The sequence below is a fragment of the Xenopus laevis genome, chromosome 9_10L (assembly GCF_017654675.1).
Source record: "Xenopus laevis strain J_2021 chromosome 9_10L, Xenopus_laevis_v10.1, whole genome shotgun sequence".
In the NCBI taxonomy this organism is placed as follows: Eukaryota; Metazoa; Chordata; class Amphibia; order Anura; family Pipidae; genus Xenopus; species Xenopus laevis.
In genome coordinates, this window is record NC_054387.1 from 88,228,192 (window position 1) to 88,236,987 (window position 8,796).

Genomic DNA, 8,796 nt, shown 5'->3' on the forward strand with positions numbered 1-8,796 from the left:
TGTGAGTAGAGAGACATGATGTCTGATGATTTTAATAGTGAGCTCTAATACATCTTCTAGGGAAAAGGAGCCCCCCCCTATAAGATATATTGGATCATTTATCTGACACCCAACTCCTGAATGAAGACAGAATGAGGAGAAACAGATGCTGAGAGAGGAATAGTGAAGATAAACTATTTCAGAATGGTACAGAATATGTAATTGATTGTATTTAGAAAGTGTGCTGAAGCTAATATTACATGATAGTTTTCATTTTAATAGTAAGGAGATATCAGCAACACAACTGAGGTTATGGTATGTGTGTGTGTATCTAGTTATCTATCTAGCTATCTATCTTCTAATAAAAACACACATGTACACATAGACTGTATGCATATCTGGACACCTGCATATCCAACATGTCATTGCGGAAGTAAGGGTATTCATTTACTCTGCTCATGTGGGAAGAATTTCTTGTAGATTTTGGAATATTGTTGATGGGGTTTGCTTTCATTTAACCAAAAGGACAACCGTGAGATTGGGCAGTAATGTTGGGCGATCCGACTTGGTTTGCATTCCAATTCATCCTACAGTGTTCGCATTGGTTAAGGTCAGGGTTGTGTGCAAGCCAGTCAGGTTCTTCCATGTGCAGTTCAGCAAGACAATTCTGTATGAACGTGTCTTTGTGCATAGGGACATTATTATGCTGAAACAGGAGACTATTGCCACAAATCAGGAAGCACAGAATTGTCAGGAATGTCATTGTATGCTACACTGGAACCAACGACCCTAAATTAAATTCTCTTAGTATCCCCCAGAACCAAACTTGTTTGTTAGACTTCCATATTGTAAAGTGTGCTTCATCATCCCTATAAAGTTCATGCTGGGAAAGTCCTGCTAATTTTTATTTTGGGGGGGGGGGGGTCAAATTCATTTATTTGACTAAAAATGCAACGACTTCCAGTGCATGGAAGGAATAAGCTGATTAGTTCAGATTGCTGATAATGATTCAGTGTATGGGAGGATATGGGTTAAATACAATTACACTAGCGTGTCTTGACTGATAATTTATGTATTTATTCTTCCACAGAGTTTGATAATGATGAGAATTGGGGTTGGGGGAAATAATTTATTTTTATAGAACAGGGAAGTATAAAGCTGTTTGTTTTATGTTTCTGTTATATGATCATGTACCCAGGCCTTTCCTAGGTTGCTCTTAATTTGATTTTATTGCATTGAAACCTTTAGATTTCTTCGTTCTGTCTTTGGCTTATTGAAACATGGAAGGACAGATGGGTTTTAGCTTTAATTTTATATTGACTTTTTCTGGTACCGCCACTTCCCTCTTTCTACGTTATTGCTGTGCATTGTTTCTCATTTGCAAATATTTACTCTGCTTTTTAGGTACAAATCAGGAACAGGCCGAGTACAGCAACAATTCTGGTTAAAGGCATTATTCTGTCACATTTATCATCTGCCAATACAAGGCCTGGGGTGCACTTTTAGTAAATGTACCCTGGAGAAATGCTAAAGTCTCTCATACAGAGAAAGAATGGGTGACAGTTATAGGACGCATATCAACAGGTGCTGCTTCGTATTTGTTCCAGTAAACAAAATGCTTTGCCTTCCTTTATCTTTATTCCATTGCGACTATATTTACAGTTTAATCCACCCCTTGCCAGGAGAGCAATCCCGTTTCTCTGGGTAGAAAACCCCACAACATGGGATGCACTGAATCCATCATTTTATATTGGGTAAATGGCAAAGCCTTGAAAAGTGAGAAAATACTAGACTGGTGCTACTGAAATACAGTAGAACCCTGATTTTACACTTTCCCTGAATTGATGCTGTTGATGCTGTTTTGTTGCAGTCCCATTCAGGCAAGCTGCATTTTTTCCTTCCCATATTTAACAATTCCCCATAATGAACACTGTTTTGATGCAATCCCCTGGGAAATGTAAAATTGAGGCTCTACTGTAATTATAGAAAATACTTACAGAGCTACTCATTAACCGAAATTGGGGGGGAAAGAAAAAAAACACTATCCAAGATGGACCAAACCCTCATTTGTATCATCATATTTGAGAAGAATGTAAAAAAAAAAGGTTGTGTTCTGTAGCCCAGAGCTTTATAGCCCCATGACTATAAGGGTTCAGATTCAGTTTGGCTGAAAGTGTAGGATTTGTTCCAGATCCTGAACCAACTCCTGGATTCAGCGCATCTTTTATAATGTGATTATATGCTTTGCAGTACCGTGAAAGCAACGTGTCATGTTTCAAGTACACAATGGCTCCCCAGTTTATTGGACAGACTTCATGGTTACAGCTCTCTGGGCAGCTCGGAACCAAAGTCTGAGAATATTTGATATTGAGAGTCCAGCAAACAGGTTATTTAGCAAGGGCACAACTCCCACCTCAAATGTTAAAGTGATATATGATTATATATAGTACTCTCAGTCTCTTTAGCTGTGTACCTTAGAATAAACCAATGACTATTTGCCAAGCTTTCTAGATTTTAGCAGCATCACTGTAAGAAATGCATCAGGACAAACTGAATGTATGTGATAACTGATCAATGTGCATTGCCTTCGGCATGGATCACTCAGTCGGGATCATTCATAGGACACAATGGCTGCCAATTCTACACTCCTGCTTAGCCCCAGTTTTTGTTTGGATTATTCAGTTGGCATAATTGGCATGCCACTTGAGTGCCAGCTGCTTTTTGCTTTATGGTTTAGCTAGGTGATCTTGTAATATAGTCCTATATACTTGGGCCACTTTTAATGCTAGGGGCTAGACTCAACATGTATTAACCAAAATCCTCCAGTAGAGCACAGTATGATATATATCGTGCTATTAAATTTCTCTCATGTTTCCTGTTACAAGACATAGATGTGTAAATGTCAACATCTTCTTTATAACTGGTCTGGATGTGTAACTGTCTTCTCTTTGCTGAGCGGAAGGGTTGTATTGTGCTGTCCCTCACACGCATTCCTTAGCATGCTGGATTGGAGAAGTGCTGGATGGAGGCTCCTGTTTCTTTGCTGTACCAATGTCCTATAGGCCTCTATTGTTTGGTGACAATTCCATTGTGTCCCACCCTGCCGACAGTGTGGCTCTACCAACTGCCCGTTGGGACCAGTGTATTTTTATAATTTTTGTTTAAAAAATGTAAAACATCTTAATGACCACTTTATCGGTGCATGTTGGGCATATTTATGACTTTAACCGAGAACTGGTAAATGCTGTTCACTTTTGTTGAAATGTGAAACTTAGTTGCTGTCGACAATGTAAATATATATACCAGAGGAAAAGAAATATTTTAATTCATTGTAAATAGAGATGTACAAACTTCAGAATCAATAAGAATATCTATAATATGTGAAATAAATATTGTAATGTTTCTGGCTCCAAGTGTCTTCTTTTATTTGCCATTCCAAAGCTGGATGACCCTTTAGAGTAAAGTAACATTAAACTTTACAACAATGTGCTCATTAATATGAGAGGTAATGTGCGCCCCCTGATGCAAGTTAGGCACAAAATGATGCCGTTAGTGATTATTTAATAAATGCTCGTGTCTGGGACATAATTGTGCTCTGCACCTTTCACAGGAGTAAAATTCAGCATGAGGTGATCAGTGCAACACTAACAGACACAAGGTAGCCCTGGTAAATGCTTACACCTCTTATAGGGAAGGCTTAAAGTACCAGGCTTTACTCCCTAACTTGCATCCAGAAAAAAAGGTCAGAAGGCATACTCCCACCCAATAAATATGAGGTGCAATACTTACGGGACTTCCCAACAGAGTTACCACGGCATGTAGAAAGTTCCAAAAAGAAGGCACACTCAAGGATAAAGTGAATCCATTTTATTCCATCAAAAGAAATATATAACAAAAACATTGGCCATACGTGTTTAAAATATACAAAAAGAGAAAACCTTTTCTATTTTGTATTTTGGATATTTTTCCCCTGATGAATAAGTGCCTTCTTTATGCACTCTAGAAGGACAGGCCGCTTACTTAAACTCCACACGTCATTAGTTACAATGAGAATTATGCATTAACACTGAAAATTGACGGAACATGTAAGTATTTCTAAGAAAGAATAACCACAATATAATTTTAGTAAAAAAATATCCCTCAGTTCAGTAGTACTTACCACCAACACTTAAAGGGATACTGTCATGGGGAAAAAAATTTTTTCAAAATGAATCAGTTAATAGTTCGGCTCCAGCAGAATTCTGCACTGAAATCCATTTCTCAAAAGAGCAAACAGATTTTTTTATATTCAATTTTGAAATCTGACATGGGGCTAGACATATTGTCAATTTCCCAGCTGCCCCAAGTCATGTGACTTGTGCTCTGATAAACTTCAATCACTCTTTCTTTACTGCTGTACTGCAAGTTGGAGTGATATCACCCCCCTCCCTTTTTCCCCCTGGCAGCCAAACCAAAGAACAATGGGAAGGTAACCAGATAGCAGCTCCCTAACACAAGATAACAGCTGCCTGGTAGATCTAAGAACAACACTCAATAGTAAAAACTCATGTCTCACTGAGACACATTCAGTTACATTGAGAAGGAGAAACAGCAGCCTGCCAGAAAGCATTTCTCTCCTAAAGTGCAGGCACAAGTCACGTGACCAGGGGCAGCTGGGAAATTGACAAAATGTCTAGCCTCATGTAAGATTTCAAAATTGAATATAAAAAAAATCTGTTTGCTCTTTTGAGAAATGGATTTCAGTGCAGAATTCTGCTGGAGCAGCACTATTAACTGATTCATTTTGAAAAATTTTTTTTTCCCATGACAGTATCCCTTTAAGTACCTGGGAGTGGAGAGCTGACTGAGCTGCAGGTTGAACACTATTATAGTGAACATGGAAGGATTGCTCTGCCTCCAGCCCAGAATGACAGACATAGCACACCCAATTCATATGCTACTATGACCCACTGCATGGAAAAAAACTTGCAAAAGCACTTTCCAAAATGTATTACAGGTATAGGATCTGTTATCCAGAAAGCTCTGAATTACGGAAAAGGAAGTCTCCCATAGATTCCATTTTAAACAAATTATCCAAAAGATTTCTCACTGTAATAATAAAACAGTACCTTGTACTTGATCCAAACTAATATATAATTTATAAAACCCTTATTGGATAACCAGACCATTGGGTTTATTTAATGTTTAATAGATTTTCTAGTAGACTTAAGGTATGAAGATCCAAATAAGAGAAAGGTCCGTTATCTGGAAACCCCTAGGTCCAGAGTATTCTGGATAACAGGTTCCATACTTGTACTAAAGAAAAGAAAGCATTCACATTGCAGACGTGCTAGCTAGCTGATTTTTATAGGTGGGTGCTATTAACAAGGAAGTCATATGACTGCTGAAATGGTCGTCACTTGTTTCTAATGACTAACCTCAAAATAGGACTACCACTATGAGTCAGCACAGCATCCCTATAAATCATTCATTTGCTATTCAAATTGTTAATGAGTAATGTATTGTGATAAAAAAAACAAAATTCAAGTCCGTAAGGAAAAGCACTTAAAGGGATACTGTCATGGGAAATTTTTTTTTTCCAAAACGCATCAGTTAATAGTGCTGCTCCAGCAGAATTCTGCACTGAAATCCATTTCTCAAAAGAGCAAACAAATTGTTTTATATTTAATTTTGAAATCTAACATGGGGCTAAACATATGATCAGTTTTCCAGGTGCCCCCAGTCATGTGACTTGTGCTCTGATAAACTTCAGTCACTATTTACTGCTGTACTGCAAGTTGGAGTGATATCACCCTCTCCGACAATGGGAAGGTAACCAGATAGCAGCTTCCTAACACAAGATAACCCTGCCTGGTAGATCTTAAGCTGGCCACAGACGCAAAGATCCGATCGTACGAATCAACGTACAATCGGACTTCCCTATCTCCCGACCTGCCACTAACCATTCCGATGAAATAAAGTACAAAATAACAGATCAGCCAATGTTCTGCCTCTGACCGCAACGGTATGATAGTTATGTCCGACCAAAACTAGTGACAGTCTCCCTCTGAAAATCGTACGATCAGCAATACATGCAGTGATATTACCCGCAGCCAATCGACCAAACCTGTCCGATCGACCAAGCGACGATCTCCGCCGGACTAAAAATGTCGGGACTCTCCACACACTGTCTGAAAATCGCACGAATCCTTGATTCGTACGATCAGATCTTTGCGTCTATGGCCAGCTTAAGAACAGCACTCAATAATAAAAATCCAGGTCCCACTGCGACACATTCAGTTACATTGAGTAGGAGAAACAACAGCCTGCCGGAAAGCAATTCCATCCTAAAGTTCTGGCTCTTTCTGAAAGCACATGAGCAGGCAAAATGACCTGGGATGGCTGCCTACACCCCAATATTACAACTAAAAAAAAATTAATACATACGTTCATGCAAATTTGGTAGCAGTTCAGTTCTGTAACAGAATTGATATGTTTTACATTGCATAATTGGGTCATTAAACTTTGAGTTACCTCTGCATGTTACAGAAAGTGCTATATTTTGTATCTTTAATTGGTTTTTGTTTGTTAGTTGTTTATTTGTCTTCTGCTTCTTATAACAAGTTTCAAATGTTCCCTGACGCCAGCAGGCAAAAAACTATTCTATGTTTAAAGTAGCAATACATTTTTAGCCCTCTCCTATTCCTCCAATCTCTCATTCAAACCACTGCCTGGTTGCAAGGGTAACTCAGACCCAAGCAATGACATACCTGCTAAAATACCAAACTAGAGAGCTTCTGAACACAAAGCTAAATAATTAAAACCCTTCCAAAAAATAGATAAGATCAATTTTTTGGGGCAAAATTTCAGAAGTTTTTATAAAACCCCAAACTGAATTTAGGAAATAATTTCAACTTGGTAGTTTAAGTAGAAAGAGATTATCTACTTATTTTGGATTAGTCAGAATGTTTTACAGATTTCTAGAGCAGTGCTTTGGAAGTTTACTGCTGGAATTTCCTGACCTATAAAAGTTATAATTTCGTTAAACTATACATATTTGGTATTGGCGTGTTTGGGAGCCGTGAGACTTTACAAATCAGTTTTTCATGCAGAAAATAAATAATGTACACAATGTTTTTCCCAAGTGTAAAGAGAGCTGATCACATATACCTTGTATGGCTATGTCTGCCATACATTGGTTCTGGACATGAGTAGTAGATGAAATCAGTCCAATCCCCCTTAGACCAGTGATCTGCAACATGTTGCTCACCAACCCTTGGATGTTGCTCCCAGTGGCCTCAAAGGTGCTTATTTTTGAATTCCTGCTTTGGAGGCAGTATAATACAAAGGTGTACTGCCAAACAGAGCCTCCTGTAGACAGGTTTCACACAAAAAAAGATTGAACTGTATGGTCATGTGTATTTTTTCAATTCCCTCTATTGTGTTCGTTGCACTTTGCAGCATATAGGTGTTCAGTCCAAACCTCACCTTAAATAACATTCAATCTAGGGTTCTAAAAGTATTTATGAAAGCAAACAGACGATTTCCCAAAATCTCACCTTATTTGGCCAAGCAGGTACAAATTACACACAACACAACTGTTGGATGAAGACGCAGTGTGTGGCTACAGTTGGATACATGTACTTGCGATGTTTCTATCACTTCCATTATATTCTGCGCCTCCCACTGGTCACCTGCATTTTGCCGCCGTGCCACACATCGTACCAAATCATTTCGTGGAGTTCAACTCTTAGGGTGGAAGACCCACTGTGCGGAACCACTGTTTTAAACATAACTCCTTTGTTGGAGGCCTGACCTCCAGTAGATTGGAGCAAGAAGACTGCAGTGCAAAGCTACCTTTACTTATAGCATCACTAAAGGGTTAGCACATAGAAATTAGTATTCAAAATACAATTTTTGAGGACTGGGGCAGATCCCTCCTGGATTCATGCCAAACACTGCCCCCAGCAGAACAGGTGTCTACAAGTACCTACCCCTTGTAATGGGCAAATGGGACCCATTTTGCTTTGTGAAAAGTCCCAAAATGCATTGGTCTGTGGGCGAAAAAATGTTTTTGTTGCGCGACTCACTGGAGTCTATGGGCGTCATTTTTGCAGCAAAACTTGGTAAAACATTTTGCTCATTACTACCCACCACCTGTGAAGCTGTCACAAAAGGCTTATATGCTAACAGAAATAATTATCCATTACCATCCATATAGCACAGACATATTCCATAGCACTTTACAGAAATTATACATTTTACAAAAAGCCTTGCCCCAGTAGAGCTTAAATGTAAGGTATTGATTATTTAGTTCCAGTTAGTCTCCATTTGCCAGGGACGGCCTGTTTCAGGACCTTGGTCCTCAGTAAACGTCTCCAGCCTACAGACTTTGCCATAAACAGCAAGAAATAGGGGAGATGTAACATTTCCATAATACCCAACATTTATCAAACAAAGGACAAATTAAACCATTGCCACTGACCACGCCCATTTACACCCTCACACTTCCACAACCCCGCCTCCCCAATTCATGTCTGTGATAATGGCCATGAAAAGAGTGACTTAGTCTTAAAGGGGTGGTTCACCTTTAACATAACTTTTAGTATTTTATAGAATGGCCAATTCTAAGCAACTTTTCAATTGGTTTTCATTATTTATTTTTAATAGTTTTATAATTATTATCCTTTTACCTCTGACTCTTTGCAGCTTGCAAATGGGCGTCGCTGACCCCTTCTAAAAAGCATATACTCTGTAAGGCTACACATGTATTGATATTGCTAATGTTTATTACTCATCTTTCTATTCGGGCCTCTCCTATTCATATGCCAGTCTTTT